We start from the raw sequence: 15744 nt of genomic DNA, 5'->3' as shown, positions 1-15744 counted from the left end.
AACATCCATATTTGCAGTTAAGGAATTGGTTGTTTTTCATGTACAGAAAATGGCATATGAAGGTATTTCATGATGACTTCCTACCTGAGCTTTAAGGTTCCAAACAGGAAGCAGATAGTATGGATAGAGAATAAGCAGCTGTAACCTTTTCCCTTGGACTGTGTGGGTTGGCTGTCCCACTATTTATGATTTTGTGCCAAGCATCAGAAACTTCCACAGGATTGCAACAGCCCCTCTGGAGCAGGATCCTGCCTCCTCTCCATGTAAGCCCTTCTTTCAGCTCTCGATTTTTCAGAAGTATTGTCTCTGAGGTGTGTGTGGCATTACTGAAAAAGAGGAATCTGATTTACTCTCCTCATATCTGTTTCTCATCAACCTGTTTGTCTGGGGGGTGGAAAGACATATTACTCCCAAGAAGCTGGGGTGCTGAACAGAAAAAATAATCACCTCACTCAAAACAAGCACATCCCCCTCATTTTAACTGTGCATAAGACTGGGTTCAGTAAAAAGATCCAAATCTCTTCTTTTAAGGCACATTTTGGATCAGGTCTCTTTAAAGCCTCCCTTCCACTTCCACAGTCAGCTAATTACAATTAAAACTAATGGAGAAGGTCACTCTCAGCAGTTGCTAATGGCAGCTAATCCATTACAGGAGGGGAAGTAAAGAAGTGTCTCATCCAACTGATACAGGAAAGAGCTTTTGAAGAGCTGGATCATAATTGTCAAGACTAGAATTTGGCTATGATGGTGCATTTAGCCCCCTTAATCTTCTAAGAAGAGCTATGGGATCCTTAGTAACCATGTGAGTTGTTAGGAATTTGTTTGATGTCTCATCCAAAAGGAGTTAAAAAAAGAAAAGAAAAAGAAAAAGGAAAGCAGATGTGGGTACCTGCCAGTGCATGACTCACTTTCTCAGGAGCACCTGCTCAGGATCCTTTTCATTGTCACAAATTTTTCTGCTGAACCAAGGTGCAGAGTTATTTTCAGCACACTTGCAGATGGCTTACTTGAAGGTGACTGATAAATCTTGAGCAGCGATTTAATTGGTCATTTGGATAACACAGCCCTTCTGCACATCATTTGTATTTATTAGCTTGATTGCAACTGCATTGTGACACCAGTTACCAACAAGCCACTTTTCTTGCTGGATGTAGTGGGGTTTTTGGGTGCTGGTCTTCCATGGAGGAGGATCTGAGTGGGTGTTAAGACAAGTTGTGCTTTGTGGTGTTAGGGAGCAATGAGCGGCTGTGGGAACTGTCTATGCTTCTGTCCTTTATGGTCAGTCCCAGCCAACGTGTAGGCAGCTGGCTACACTGAGCCGTCTGGTCCTCACCGCATTGAAGGCTCCCATGTGTCCTGAGAAAGCCCCATCCCCAAAACACATTGCACAAAGACAACCCCTACCCAAAGTATCTAAAGTTGCAGTGAAGTGGAAGGTGCTACAGATGGCCCAAAACCTGGTGGCAGGGGAAGAAGAAATAAACAATAAGCACCTTTGTTTCTGGAGGTAGCTGCTGGCCTGGGTGGTGGTGGCAGCCCCTGTGTTAACCATGATGCACTGCAAGCTTCCACTGTTGGATTTGCAAAAGCAACCTGTCTCAGGCTTACTGCATTTACTGCTGTTTACAGGCACCAGATTGTTTTATTTTTTGTGGCTTTCCCCTAAGATGCTTAATGTTCAACTGCACCTATTTTTCTGAAGTGTGGAAAAGCTTTGCTGTTTGCTGGGAAGGGCTGAGAGAGGATCTCATCATCCTCACTGCTTGAAATCTCATGAGGTCCCTTTCCATAGCCATGGGGTTTTTTCTCTATCCCATAGAAAGTATTACATTATGATAATATTAAGACTGAGTGCTGATGCAGGGTGAAATTTGGAATCACTGAATTTAAAGCTGTGTACACTGACTTAATGCTGCTTCTCTGTGGATAGTCTTTGGCAACACAGCTTGATAGGACAGCATTTCTATTTTGCCCCTGCCCCCCACGTAATAAATCAGCTCCCTACCACCTTTAACAATTGCAGTTAATTTTTCAGGCCCTCAGAAGTGGTGGGGAGAGATTTCTCCTCTGCTGTATGAGAGAGTGCAGCTGAGCAGGGGGTGGATCAGCAGAAGCTGATGCTTCACCTACTCTACCCTGCATGTAGCTTAATGGCATTTTGGTTAAAGAGCCATTCAGAGACTTTGCCTTTCTTCTCCTTTGCTTTCATGAGATTGGGCCAGCAGCAGGAAGCGATGCCCCTTTGAGTGGCCCAGTTATGCTGATGGGTTTATTGCAGGGAGCACAGACAAGCCCCCTCTTGCCGTCTCCCTCTGCTCTGAGAGGGGGGGCGGGGAAAGGGGGAAAGCACCCATCCATAAGTACAACTGCCTTTCTAAGGTCCTACAGAGCTTGTCTATGATGCAAGGCAAGATGGCCTCAGTCCATTGCATGGGCTCATCCCAGCAAGTCTGACTCAGGTTAGTGATGTGCTATTTTATATGCTTATTCTAGAGAAATGCGTATTGAGCATTGGGTTAAACCTCCTATTAAGAAAGAAATCCATGCTTAGGGGTTATCTAGATTTATAAATGTTTTGTAGCTTCCATGTGACCAAGTGCCTCAACCCAGGAAGTACTGTGGATATTGTTTGGGTTTTTTATGGTACTTATACTGGATGATGTATCTTGCAGGATGAGGACCAGAAATGACATTTGAAATATCATAAGTAGCTAAGAGTGGTGCTGAACTCATTTCCTTTCACACTTAGTACTTTTTCTAAAATAATGAGGATTTGTTAATTAACAGACTCATGGCCCAATCCTACTATGTGCTCCAACACACATTTGTCTCTGAATGTGAGACTTGATCTTTTTTTTTCTTATAAGCTTAAATTTAAGCAGGGTAAATACTAGGCTAGGTTAAAAACATCAACTGCTTTCCAGAGGAAATTTCTCTGCACACACAGTTTTTAACTTCCTATGTAAAAAAAAAAAAATAACAAAAAAAAACCATCTTGATGGGTAACTTGTGTTTGGACTAATGCCCTTCCATTTTTTGGGTAAAATATGTGACCAGTTCTATGTACTTTGACAAAACATATAACATAAAAGCAAGTAAGTAATCTGCAAGTATCCCTCTCTTTACTTGCCTTTGTAATAGCAAAGTATTTTCAAATGCTCTATAGTGGCTTTGGTTCTTCTATTTCCAACTTCTGAATATTAACTGAATTATTGTCACACAGCTACAGCTTTTACTGTGTACTTTTGTACCTGTCATGTCAAGCAGTGTGAAATCCACTGCTTGCGTGCCATGTGTGGGGTTGAACTTTACATCTCGGTGGAGAAGAGAAGCATGGCTTCTCCAGTAGTTCAGTTATTAAAATATTTTTTCTTACTCCTGGGAAATCAGCAAAACATTTCTCTGAATAAATGATGCATTTGCAATTTTAGATAAATGTATGAATAATCTGGGATTTTCCTCAAGATGAATTTATATTCTTCACACGCATAAAGTTGTACTGTGTTTGCTGTGGGAAATGAACTTTTTACCCTTGGTGGCGTTCATGGCTCATAAGAGGCTTAATTTTTTTGTACAAGTATCCTGAGAAGTCATCCATTTTGTGTATTACCAAAAAGGGGTGTGTGTGTGTGGTATGTGCTTTAATGTCTTCCGAAAAAAAGCTGAATAGTGACTTACTTTTTTTCCCCAGTGTGTGCTTATAAAGCACACTACTGCAATGAGAAATAGTTAATTAGCGCTTCTCTCTGAGCCTGACCATGACCTCAGATTTAATTCAGGAGCCACTCTGAGTCAGTACTACTATCTGAACTTAAAAGGAATTAGGAGGAAAAAAAGAAGAAAAAACAAATCCAAAACAAAACAGAACAAAACCCACTTCTTGACTTTTGATCTTCTTTTAAAAGAAGTTGTTGGTTTTTATTGTAATTTCAGTTTCAAAACTCACGGGTACTTCACTAACTGGGAGCTTCACAGCCTACTAAATGTTAACTGTGTTTTGTTTGAGGGTTTTTTTCCTATAATAAAGGCACTGGTGGGAGGAGCTGCTAAAATCTTTCTATGAAATTTAAAATGTTCACTGAAATCTTCATCAGTATTTCAGTAAAACTTAAAAAATGTTCTCTCCCCTTAGCATGTCTCCTGTTGAGAATATGCATGTGGATAAACTTTCTTTGGCAGTGAGGCTTGCCCTTGGTTGTTAGTATGGGAGGAGTCACAACCTCAGGGTTGAAGGGGCTGGAAGGGCTCAGTGCTGCTTGTAGGGTGCCTGCCCCACACGAGAGCCTGGTCCAGCTCCACCATAGCTTACTAACAACTGGTGAGCCTATGATAAATAACTACAAATGTAAAAGATAACTGAATATGTCTGATGTCCTACAGCTGCCCACAATGAGGTGCTGCTAAACTCTGCTTGCCTGCCTTACCTTTGAATACGTTATGAGAAAAGTCACATGAATAATGTTTTAAAATCTGTCTTGCTTGCCCTCAATCAACAATGCAAAATGGCCATGTCCCCTTTGGGACTTACTGAGTTGCTTGAAAAAAATGCAATTCATAAGTTCTGATAATGTCATATTTGTGTAATATTGCACACATTTGTGAAATGCTTCATTGTAAAATTCCATGGTAACTGCTCTCAGTGATGTTAGTGCACTGTATGAAGAACACTGTGGTTTTGGTGTGGTGTTTTGAGTTTTTTGTCTGTATGTTTGTTTTTAAACTCTATCTTAATTCGAACTTTTTCTTTGCCAGAAATCTTTCTCTTACTAATATCCCATGCCATAAAATTTAAAAGTACATTTTACAGCTATAGAAAATTACGTGTTATGCTTTGAATTGCCACAGAGTGGCAACGTTTCAGAAAATTTTATTCAAGTGTGATGACAATATTGTTGAACCCCCAGCAGGGGGCTGATGGTGGAGGGCTACCCTGTAACCCTTTCTGCATAATTCAGTGTGGCAGGGACAAACACCCGTGTCAAGGTGCAGGAGGAATCCTCTAAGATGTTGGGTCGGAGAATAGCAGTGGTTGAGGGTGGGAATAGGGTAGAGGAATTTAATTATATTTTTAAAAATAATTCTCATCGTATTTTTAATTAGGATGGGAGAAACCAGCTTTGCTGCTCTTTGAGCTTTTAATTTTCTTTTCCTAAGATTTAGGATTTAGTGTATGTATATTCCCCTCCCCCCACCCCCCCGCATCGTGTCCTACTCGATGTATTTATTTTATGTAGAGAAAATCAGAACTGTGATTTTTTTTTTTTTGAAGCTGAATAATGGGCAGAGTTGCATACTTACCTGTTTCTTCCACATTTACATCCAAATGTTCTGTAATGAAAAAATAATATATCATATTAAGATTTTGAATTGCAATAAGGCTGTTTAGCATCATCTAACATTATTGTCTATGCTTGACAGGTAAAGCAATATAGATTCACACAGATACTGTTAACCTGTCGGTGCACTGGGCAATCTAGCCAGTTTGAAGCTTCATGCAGATAAATGCATGTGAAGGAATACATGCCAACGTAATTTCTCAGATTTGCCATATTTGAAAAAGAGAAGAGAGAGGGCACAGCCAAAACCCTGGATCCAGCTAGCTTCAAGCTTTGATAGAGTCTTGTAGCTATCTCAATATTTGTTCAGCATCCAGGTTCCCTTACAGAATTATTAAATATTTAAATGTTAAGGTAAAAAATAAAATTAATGAGTTGGATTTTGGCTTGTCCCTGGGAATTATATTTTGATGTTATGCCCTGTAATTGTCGAATGTCAGTTGTATACCAGCTCCTGGATTGTGAGTATAAAGGAACTGGAATTCCAGGTTTATGGAAACGTGCTATTTAAGAAAAGTTGTTGCTGATTAGTACACACTGCTGCCCTATGTAATGATGTACAGTTGTGGACGTATAAAATTAAAGGTAGTCTTTCCTTTTCCCTGGATCTTCTTCCTTTTCCTTCCTTTTTTGCCTAATCTTGAGGTAGAGCTCTCAGGCTTTGCAAACATGCCTGCCCTGGCCCCACTCTCTCCACTGGGTAAAGGTACTCAATACACACTGGTCAGGACCCTGGGATAACTAAGCAAATTGTCAGGTATGAAATGGAGCCTTAAAGGGAGACTAATAAAGTGTGAAGGTGTTGAGCATGTACAGCAGTAGTCACTTATGCATTTTGTCCCCTGCAGAACTGCTGTGCAGTAACAGAGGCAAAAAAGGAGAGGGTTAGGCGTGGTATTAGCAAATCCTGTTTTGAAGCTGCTGCAATGCTTCTGCCTGCAAAAGAAATAAAAACAAAGTTGAGGATGACTGAAATGAAGCTTTTTCCAGCCATATTCCTCCACTTCTTTGCCCTAATAAATAAGGGAATAAAGGATTAGAGGACTTCAAACTTGTTTTCAGTGGTGTGGAAGATTATGTTCAGTGCTTAGCTTTATTTTAACCCACAGACAAGGTCCAGGGGGACACTATGGCTACAGCTGTGAGAGGATTTATAATGTCATTGTCAATTTTTGTAGCACTTGGTGAATGGGTTGTACATCCATACACTGATGTATTTTTGTTCCATCTGTATCAGGTAGTCTAGTCTATGTCTTTGACCCGCCCCTCTAATTTCAGAGGCCCATCTCTGAACGGCCCTCTCAACCCAGGGACCAACCTGAGCAATAGGAATTAATAGATGTGTCCCACCAATTCAATGATACTCTTTTTAAATCATACCAGGTTTGCATAGACATACTGTAGCAGCTATTAGTTTCCAATGACACTCCTATTCCTGAGGAGCTCTTCAATTCATTGAAGGGCTTTCCTTACTCACTGTAGAACATTAAGCAACAGAGTTATCTTTGATACCAATTTAATTAATTCTGCTGCAAGACACTAATTTATTCAGAAGGCTACCACTGATATTACACGCATGCTGTATCACTTACAGCTATCCTAATTTAATGTGCTGCCCTTGTATTGATTTTTACTTTAGCAAAATACAGTCAGACAATAATGCATGGATTTGGAAAAGCTTTATAGTTCATAAACATTGGCACATTCATATTTGACTTTGTCAGCAAAGGAAAATTAGATCAAACAAGGTGCAATGATGCATTTGTTGCTTTAGGAGCCTCTAGTTCAGAACTTGGCATTGATAAACTGTTATAATTAATTCTCTCCATTTAATGACATGGTGTACACTATCAGCAAAAGTGAGCTTTGATGTCACCGTTATTATATTGACTATCTTCCTATATTAATTAGAACATGCCTTGACAGAGCCTTTCCTTATATATGACCAAAAGGGAAATGCAGTTAATTTTGCTTATGTGCCTAACCAACAACATGAGTTGAGACAGTTCATGCGTACTTACCCAAAGTCAGAGAATGTTTTTCAGTGATAAAGCAGAAGGAATTGGGAAAGCGAACTTCTTGGCTTTATTCCTGGATTTGTTATTGAGTGAGGCAAGTCATTAAACACAGTTTGATTCCAGCTTACCTATCTGTTCAATGGAGATAGTAATATTTTCCTGTTATGGAGAAAGATTTTTAAGGCTTAATTAATTAATATTGTGGAGTTCTTTGCCATACTCAAATGAAAGTCAAAATATTGCTTGGCATAAGTTAAAGTGTATGAAAACAAAGTGTAATCTGATAGTGCTTTAATTTTATGCATTTTTACTGACAATTAAAATAATTTGATTGCACCGATGCTAACATTCAAATACTTCAGGGTTATTGGAGAGCTCATACTGAAAACGAGTGCTGTAATAGTTTACAGACCTGCATGTAAAATGCTAAGAATAGCTGGTTACCAACACTGTTCTCATTTGATGATTTTATTTTGTTTTATAAGTGCAGGGAAAGTGCCAGAAAAATAAAAAATTCCAGGGTGTTTTGACATTAGCAGACACTAATAAGTGGTACTCAGTGGAGCTGTAGAATTAAGTGATTAAGTAGGTCAGCTTACTTAAGAAAAAAAAAGGAAAAAAGGCTAAAACAGGGGTACAAATGGGTAGAAAGCTTGAAATCCTGAAAAGACAGCAATGTTGGTGCAGCTATGTCCAGGTAATGCACTGGTGACCACAAAAGAACAGTCTGGCAAAAGGGGGTATCTAACATGTGTGTGTTGGAGGGGAGGAGTGGCAAAAGCAGGTACTTCATCAGCTGATGCTGATGGATCTCAAGACCTCAAACTGCTATGCTTCTGCCCTCTGCCTGGTACCACCACATCAGGTATTTCAATGCCTGTGTCTCTATTGAAATCTGGAGGACTTGAATACGTTTCTACCAGTCAGGGGTTTTGCTGGCTCCTCAGGCTATCTGCCAGACTCTTGCTTGATTGTATTTTTTATATGAGGACTCTGTAATAATAAGAATTGAATTAAATGTCCACCTGTGTGTATTCTGCATGGATCATGATCTTAGCAGTAAGTTTTCAATTCACTTCCATTACTATTCGATCCCCTTTCTTAAAGATATTTTCCAACATTATTAAATCCATTCCAGTGAAAAGAGCACAATTATATTTAATTTCTTTGATGTTGACTCTGCTTGTGACAGTCTTGGAAGAAAACAAGTGTTTTCAGGCTCTGTTGAGCCTTTGTGGCTACACAGTCCAGTGTTTTTTTTTCCTATCATTGCAACAATGAACTGTTGCCAGCACAGTAACCAGCTTCTCCTTTCTGATTCCTGTTGTGCTGACTGCTTGAATCAATATTGCACCTTAAAATGATGAGATTCCTTGATTCAGGTTGGATGGATCAGTGCCATGAGGATGATGGAAATTTTGCAGATAAGTCTGAGTCTTAAAATGCACTGAAAACTATCCTGAAAGTCTGTGCTTTCTGTGTTTTCATCTGGGTATTGTCTGTCTCTTTAGTTTCATTCTGTTTTCCACAGGAATTTCAGTTGACCTCGTTATGTGTTTTTTTGGGTTTTGTTGTTTTTTTTTCTGGCACATGGAGATTTTTGTCATAATGTGTGTTGCCATATATAACAGGGTCCCATTTCTCATCTCTGTCAAATGTAATGACTTTGATGGCAATGCATTCAAATCCACCGTGATATCAGAACACTACTTGTTTTGCTCAGTGATGGGACAGAAACTGAAGAGTGTTTTAATATTCTTCCTTTCACAAGGGCTTTAATGGTCAAACATTTGCATCAAGGCTTACTTAAATTTATCTCTCGCTATTTTGAATCCCAGAGTGTATCTGTACCTTTCTGCTAACCATTTACATGTGCTACTGATATCATGGAGTCCTCTTAATTTCAAGGTGTCCAAGGTCAACAAGCTCCCCAAGTTAGAAGCAGGCCTGAATGTAATTCCTGGGAGCAAATATCTGATGAGACTTGGAGGCGGGTATGTTGAGCTGCCCGTGACAGGATGGGTTGAAAATGGGTGGGAACCCCAAAGCTGAAGTATTCTTGGCACATATGTGAATTATTTTCAGCCTGACCTCGTGAATTCCATGGACTGATTTCTAAAGCCTTTTACCCTGAATAAATAGTATTTTCTCCTATAAACCATTCCAATGACTAGAGTAGATGTTTGTTACAGGAATACAATTTGCTAATGGAGTAAGCCATTGTCAGAAAGCAGTCACAGCACTTCTCACCCTTCAGATGGGGGTTTCCACATTTTCACTTCCTTTGTTGAATAAAACATGTAAGGTATATCGGATCTCATGAGCATCACCTTTTATTAGTTACTTTTGGTTACATCCAGGTTCTGAGAATTACTGTGCCAAGGTGCCTTTGTTTTCTGTGGTTTTTGGCCCCATGTATGTATTTGGGTCATGTCAGCTAGCAGTCTACTTCAGAGGGGCTGTTTCCATGCACAGCCTGTATAAAGCTCCACATTTAATTATTGCAGCTGAAACTATTATGCTTGTAAACACATTACCTCTGTCAAAGTCCCCATAATGTCATTTTGATGTTTTCTACAGTATTGATCTACCTCCCGCTTTGTGCAGATTTCGTAAGCTGACAGAAAATGTCAGAGCTGTCTTGTCCAAAAGCATCGGACTACTCCAGCCGTTTCGTAGCTGCCTCCGGTTTTACAAGGCATTTGGTGTGTACTTGAACAGCTCTGTAGATGATTGTTTGATGTGTAGTGTGCAGCCTCCTGGGGCTCCAGAGTTTTACCCCGAGCTGATGCTGAGGTTCTACTCTATGATAGGGAAATGCCAAGGTAATTTCATGCTTTGTAAAGCTCTATGAATATTTTTAATTATGACCAAAATGCCATGGAAATTAAGATTGTTCTGGGTTTTATTGTTGCATGTACTTTTGTATGACTCTAATTTCATAGCAATTTAGTTCGTTTGGCACTGTGAGACTTGTGGGTTGTCTGGAAGCACAAGAAAGTGAACCCCATATTTGTCATGGGTTTGATAACCTTGGCTAAGCTAATACAGGGACTCTTCTGCAGAGTGCTGGTAGTACTGGATTTTTATAGTTTTTTTTTCCCCTGCCACCCCCATTGGAGACCAACAGTCTCTAGGCTCTGAAATGCTTCCAAAGCACAAGCTTTCCCTACACTACTTCAGTAGACTTCAGCACTACCCTGTAAGGACCATGTGAGTCACAGCAGGAGACAATGTGTTAGTTAGCCTTTGTGTCAGGTCAAACTTCAGTTTTCCTTCAGAAACTGTAGGAGTGTTTTTCTTTAAAAATACTTTCTGCCTTGTTGTAGACTCAGAACATCAGATGATTTCTTTTAGGGCATGGGAACTCCATAACTGAATAAAACCCCCTAGTTTACTACGTTGATACCTACACTCGATTTAGGGTTGTGTGTTCTCAAATGTATTACCCTACCTTGAGCATTGGGTGGGCATAGCTTTTGGTGCGCTACCACTGAGAGTGGGTATGGACAGCAGCAGGAGTGTGCTTCATTGTGCTTCATGGGGAGAGGACAGGCACTTGGCTTCTTCAGCTCTTCCTATCCAACCCAGGTTAATGCCACTGCAATGACTTCTCATCCTCTCCCTTTCTTCAGCATTAGTCAAATAGGCTGACTGAAAACACATATAGGTTTTGGCCATGGTGTAGCAGCTAACAGCCCAGGCAGAGCTGTTACCTGTGGAGTCATTCCCTTGATGGTGTTCAACAGCTGGTGGTATTGGCAAAGCTGCCTGGCACCCTCCTGGTGGGGCTGGGTGGAGTGAACACCAGTGTACAAGCAGGCACTGCTGGCCCAAGGGGCAAGAAGGTTGCAGATGTACTCGGGGGACCTGTGCTCATCATTTCTGAGACTTCAGCCGCTCTGTTGCGGACAGCGGCGTTGGCACTGATTTCAGCTGAAGGCAGCAGCTGAGGGCTCTGCTTCTCCTAATTCACTCAGACGGCATGGCTACCTGACTGACTTGCTCAGGTCTGCTAGCTTTCTTCTGATTTAATGGATTGTTGAAGGTGACAGGGTAGGGAGAGCAAAACATGGTCTTAGAAAGAGCTGGGTATGAAAATATGCTATACAAACTGTGAAGGAGTATTCGTAGAGGTGAAAGTCATGTTAGAAAAAACAGGCTGCTGACTCTTTGTATCAATCTCTATTAAATTACTTCCCCCAAAATAGGTGAGGCATCCTATGTCTGCTGAAGTCAATGCAACTCCCATTATCCCATTAGTCTGAGAGTGTTAAGTTCATAACTGATGTGTTTGACATATTAATGTGCTAATTTATGTAAACTAGATAGACCATATGTGTTTCTTGAGAGATGATCAAGAATAAAGAAAGCAGGCTATTTTTATTTAAGATTTTGCAAGTAGGTTAAGTAGTGGGTCTAAAAAATGGAGGGAAAATTCTGTAGAGATGTTCTAACACTTACATATTTGAAAAGCTTTTGTTTTCCTTCCTACTGTTGGACATTTTTTTCCAAATACTCTGGAACTAGCCCAGGTGTAATGTACAGAAAGGCAAAAATAAAAAAAAGAAAAATCTTGCATCATCCTGTCCTGTGTTTAACCCTCTTTCTGACCCCTGAGGTCCTGAAATGTTAACGACTGAATTTAAAGAGAAAATATTGTTGCCTTACTCGATAAATCTACAGATGTTTTTCCTGTTTCCATATAATACATAAAATTCTCTTAAATCCTGCTAAGCTGCTTTCCTCGGTGATTTCTGCAGCTGAAATTAGAACACCTGATGGTGCCAATAATATATTTGCTGAATCTTGTCTCTTCCCTCTCTTCTCTGAATGAAATTCACCCCCTAGGAAGTGAATTGTTTGTGAATGAAATGGGATTTTTATGAATAAATTTATGATTTCAAGCAATTTGACCCATTCTTACATAGCTGCAGGCCCATTTTCCACACTGGGTTGCTTTTGAAATTGTTTACTCTGAGTACCCAGTAATTGGCGTGATTAATCAAACGGTGTGACCGATTGCTTTAGTGGCATGTTGTTGCCTGATTGATTGGCTAGGGTTCTCATGAAGCGGAGGGAAGACGGTGAGTCCTTTAAGCAGAGTGTCTCACCACAAAGCAGTGGGAAGGCAGCCGGGGCTGGCAGCAGTATCCCACCAGGCTGGGTCGGGGCTGCTCACCCCCACCCACAGGTACCTCAGGCAGAAGGGTGACAGCACAGATGCTGCTGCTGTGGGAGTACAGGCAGGGAACGGGTAAAATTGCAGGGCACTGCAGGCCTGATGCATGAAATGGTTCTTTTGTCTTAATTTGTATTTCACGCTGCTGTCCATCCACGGGAAACTTCTGCTGAGGAGAGATAACAAATCGGACTGCAGACCTCACAAGGCTTTCTTTTTCTTTGGTTTTGAGGTGAAACTTTGAGGTGCCTTCTGTTTGTAGCTATTTGACAGTATAGAGCATACAAGCTATACACTTCCCACACCTGCAGAAACAGAGGGACAGCTATTCCTGTTCCTTTGCAAAAACCTTCGATACCTGTGGTTGGGAAGTAGTACGCAGAAGATAATATTATTATCTTTGTGTAGGAAAGAAATATTACTAACGTAAAAAGGCTGTTCATGGAGGCTGTTTGGGAAATGGGAGTGAAAAGGCACTGGTCTGAGGAATGTACATTTATATTGGAATATGGTAACCCCATACCATGAAGACAGGATAAAAAAATTTTAGCATAGATGCCAGGAGAGAAAAGAAGGATGTTATCTGTGCAAAATTGCAGCTCCATTGTAAATTTCTGGGGAGAGAAATGTTTCCTGTAAGTATGACTCAGATTTCTGTGAATCAATAGAGCCTCTGAGGGTCAGAGGAAGTCAGTATATTTTAGAGGTGAAAGGTACTAAAATCAGTGGGCAACTGAGGTGAGACAGAACCCAGTCTTTCTTCTGGAGGTTTCTCCTTTCATTTTTCCTTTCATTTTAAGCAGAAAAGTTCACTTGAATTATTTTTTTTCCCCACTGCTTTATATGGCTGGGGAAGGTGCTAAAGACAGAAATTCCCAAACTCCCTCTTTCTTCAGTGTGAGTGTGCCTTTGACTTGCTTAGATCATAGACAAAAATGGAGAAGCCAGCTGCCTCTGGAAGGAAACATACAGGCTATAATACAAAATAAGCACAGTCAGAAACTGTGGCAATTTTTTTGATCGACTATATCTGCTGAAACTTGATGGAGAACTACAAGAGGAAAAGAGATGGTTCCTGATAACAGGCGGGGCTGATCAAATATTTAATAGGTCACAGGAAAGGTAAACATATATGAATATTTTTCTTGATGCAAAACTCCATTCACAGAACTTGCTGTGTTTCCCAGATGTCCTGTAGCATCCAGATACCCTAGGACAGATAAATAAAAGTTGCATACACTGTTTAAATGTTAAATAATCTCATTGGCCTTTGAGTATGTTTACTGCTTGCATTCTGCAAAAAAAGTCCTCAAAACAACGCAGTTCCTCTCCATACATTTTTTCAGTGAACACTGCACAGTGTTAAAGGAAAGAAACATCAGACAAAATCTTTCATAGACTTGTTTATGAGGAAAAGATTCAATATCAAAGACAGATTTCTGACTTTTTTTTTTTTTAAAGGAAAATGACCTTTTGTGGTATAGTTCACCGCTTCTCTTACATTGAAAGACTAATAAGTGTCTGGAAGCTGGTCAGGTTGTACATCTGAAGTGTGTCAATCATTCCTGTTATGAAAAGACAGATCTTAAAAAAAAAAAAAAAAAACAACAACAACCTGTCAAAATATTTGTCGGGGGGCTGTGGGACATACTTTTAAAAGTCACAGGCCCTGTACTAATCAAAAAGAAAGCTGAGATAAATTTGCACTTGAACGCATAAGTGGCAACCCATGCACATTATTCTAGCCACCCTTTGCACTTGTTTTTGTTATTGTTTTATCCCTTTCTGTCATTGAATGAAAGGCCTTTAGGTAGGAGTATATTTGAGAAGGATCCATGCATTTGTTTTTTTCCCCTCTTGTAAAGGCATTTGTCACTGAAAAATACCTTTGCTTCAAAAACTCACGGGCTAGGACTTCATCTACTTACCAGGGGAGGGGGGGAGGTTTATAAACCTCATTTCATGCCATATTTATCCAGACTTGCTAAGGCCTGTAAAGCTTCATATAAATATGGGCTTATACTGCAGCTAAGAATAAATAGTAATTTAGAGTTTTTCCCCCTCAGGCCAGCCACACTTGGTAGATCTGAGTGTTGCTTTGGGGTTTTCAGGGACAAGGGGAGAACTTACTATAAACCTGAAATCAAGGCCCTGCAAGCCACAAGCAGGAACACTTTTTATAAACATTTGAACCATAAAACATCTTGATTTTTATTTTTCTTTAATTATCTAGGGTGATATATGGTAATTAATGCTGGTTCAGTTAGGATGTTACATTCATTAAATCACTGATTACAAGCAACCACAATTGTTTTGATTCATCAGGTCATTAAATTTAAAGTAAAGCTCTAGCATTGTCACCAGCACAACCTTCAAGTAGTTGACGAGCTACCTGAGAAACTCTTGACAAAGTGTGTTTGATGTGGAGCCCTGCTTGTAGGTGGTGCTCTTAAAATGCAAGAGGATTTTCTTTTAATGATTTGTCTTCTAGCAATCTGTGTCCTATAATACCTTGAAATATATTTATCAAGTTCCTGCATACTGCACATCACAAAATAATTCATCCCCAGATTTTACAGTAAATCTAGTAAACACAGACAGGAGTCTGGGAATTTCATCTCTCTAATAATACCTTGTTATGCACCTTGCTGTCAGGTCCCTCTGCTCCAAATTCTCTGCTTCGCTGTAATTCCGCCAGGTGGATTTAGAGAGAACCAAAGTCCCTTAAACCTGCTCTGATACCCCCACAGCCCAGTGGACATCATAGCTCAAGAAAAATTAGGATGCCTTCCAAGCATATGCTTAGAAGAGATTCCTAGGGAAAAATGAGAAATGCTTATAATGCAACATTTTCTGGCCTTATATTCCTTTCATAATGCCACATATGACCTTTGATAAATTCTGGGGAAAGATGGTAGGGATTCACAAGCCTCAGTCTTGTGTGAGTCAAGGGAACTTGGTGGTGGAGTGAAGGACTCCCTGTTCAGTTAGCTGCTTTGTAGTGCAGGAGCGACACAAATGCTACACAAAGGGTCAGGGCTTTGACTTAGTCCTTGCTATAGGACCTTCCTAGTAACTGGGAATATGTTTCAGCTTGTACTGTCCCAAGAAGGGGTTTTTCAGATCTCTGGAATGCAAAGGAGGGGCGTGGTAGAAAAAAGTTTTAGGTCAAATCACCAAAACCACAGTATCGGATTCAGAAAAAGCT

The sequence above is a fragment of the Phalacrocorax aristotelis genome, chromosome 1 (assembly GCF_949628215.1).
Source record: "Phalacrocorax aristotelis chromosome 1, bGulAri2.1, whole genome shotgun sequence".
Lineage (NCBI taxonomy): Eukaryota > Metazoa > Chordata > Aves > Suliformes > Phalacrocoracidae > Phalacrocorax > Phalacrocorax aristotelis.
This window is presented reverse-complemented; position numbering follows the sequence as displayed.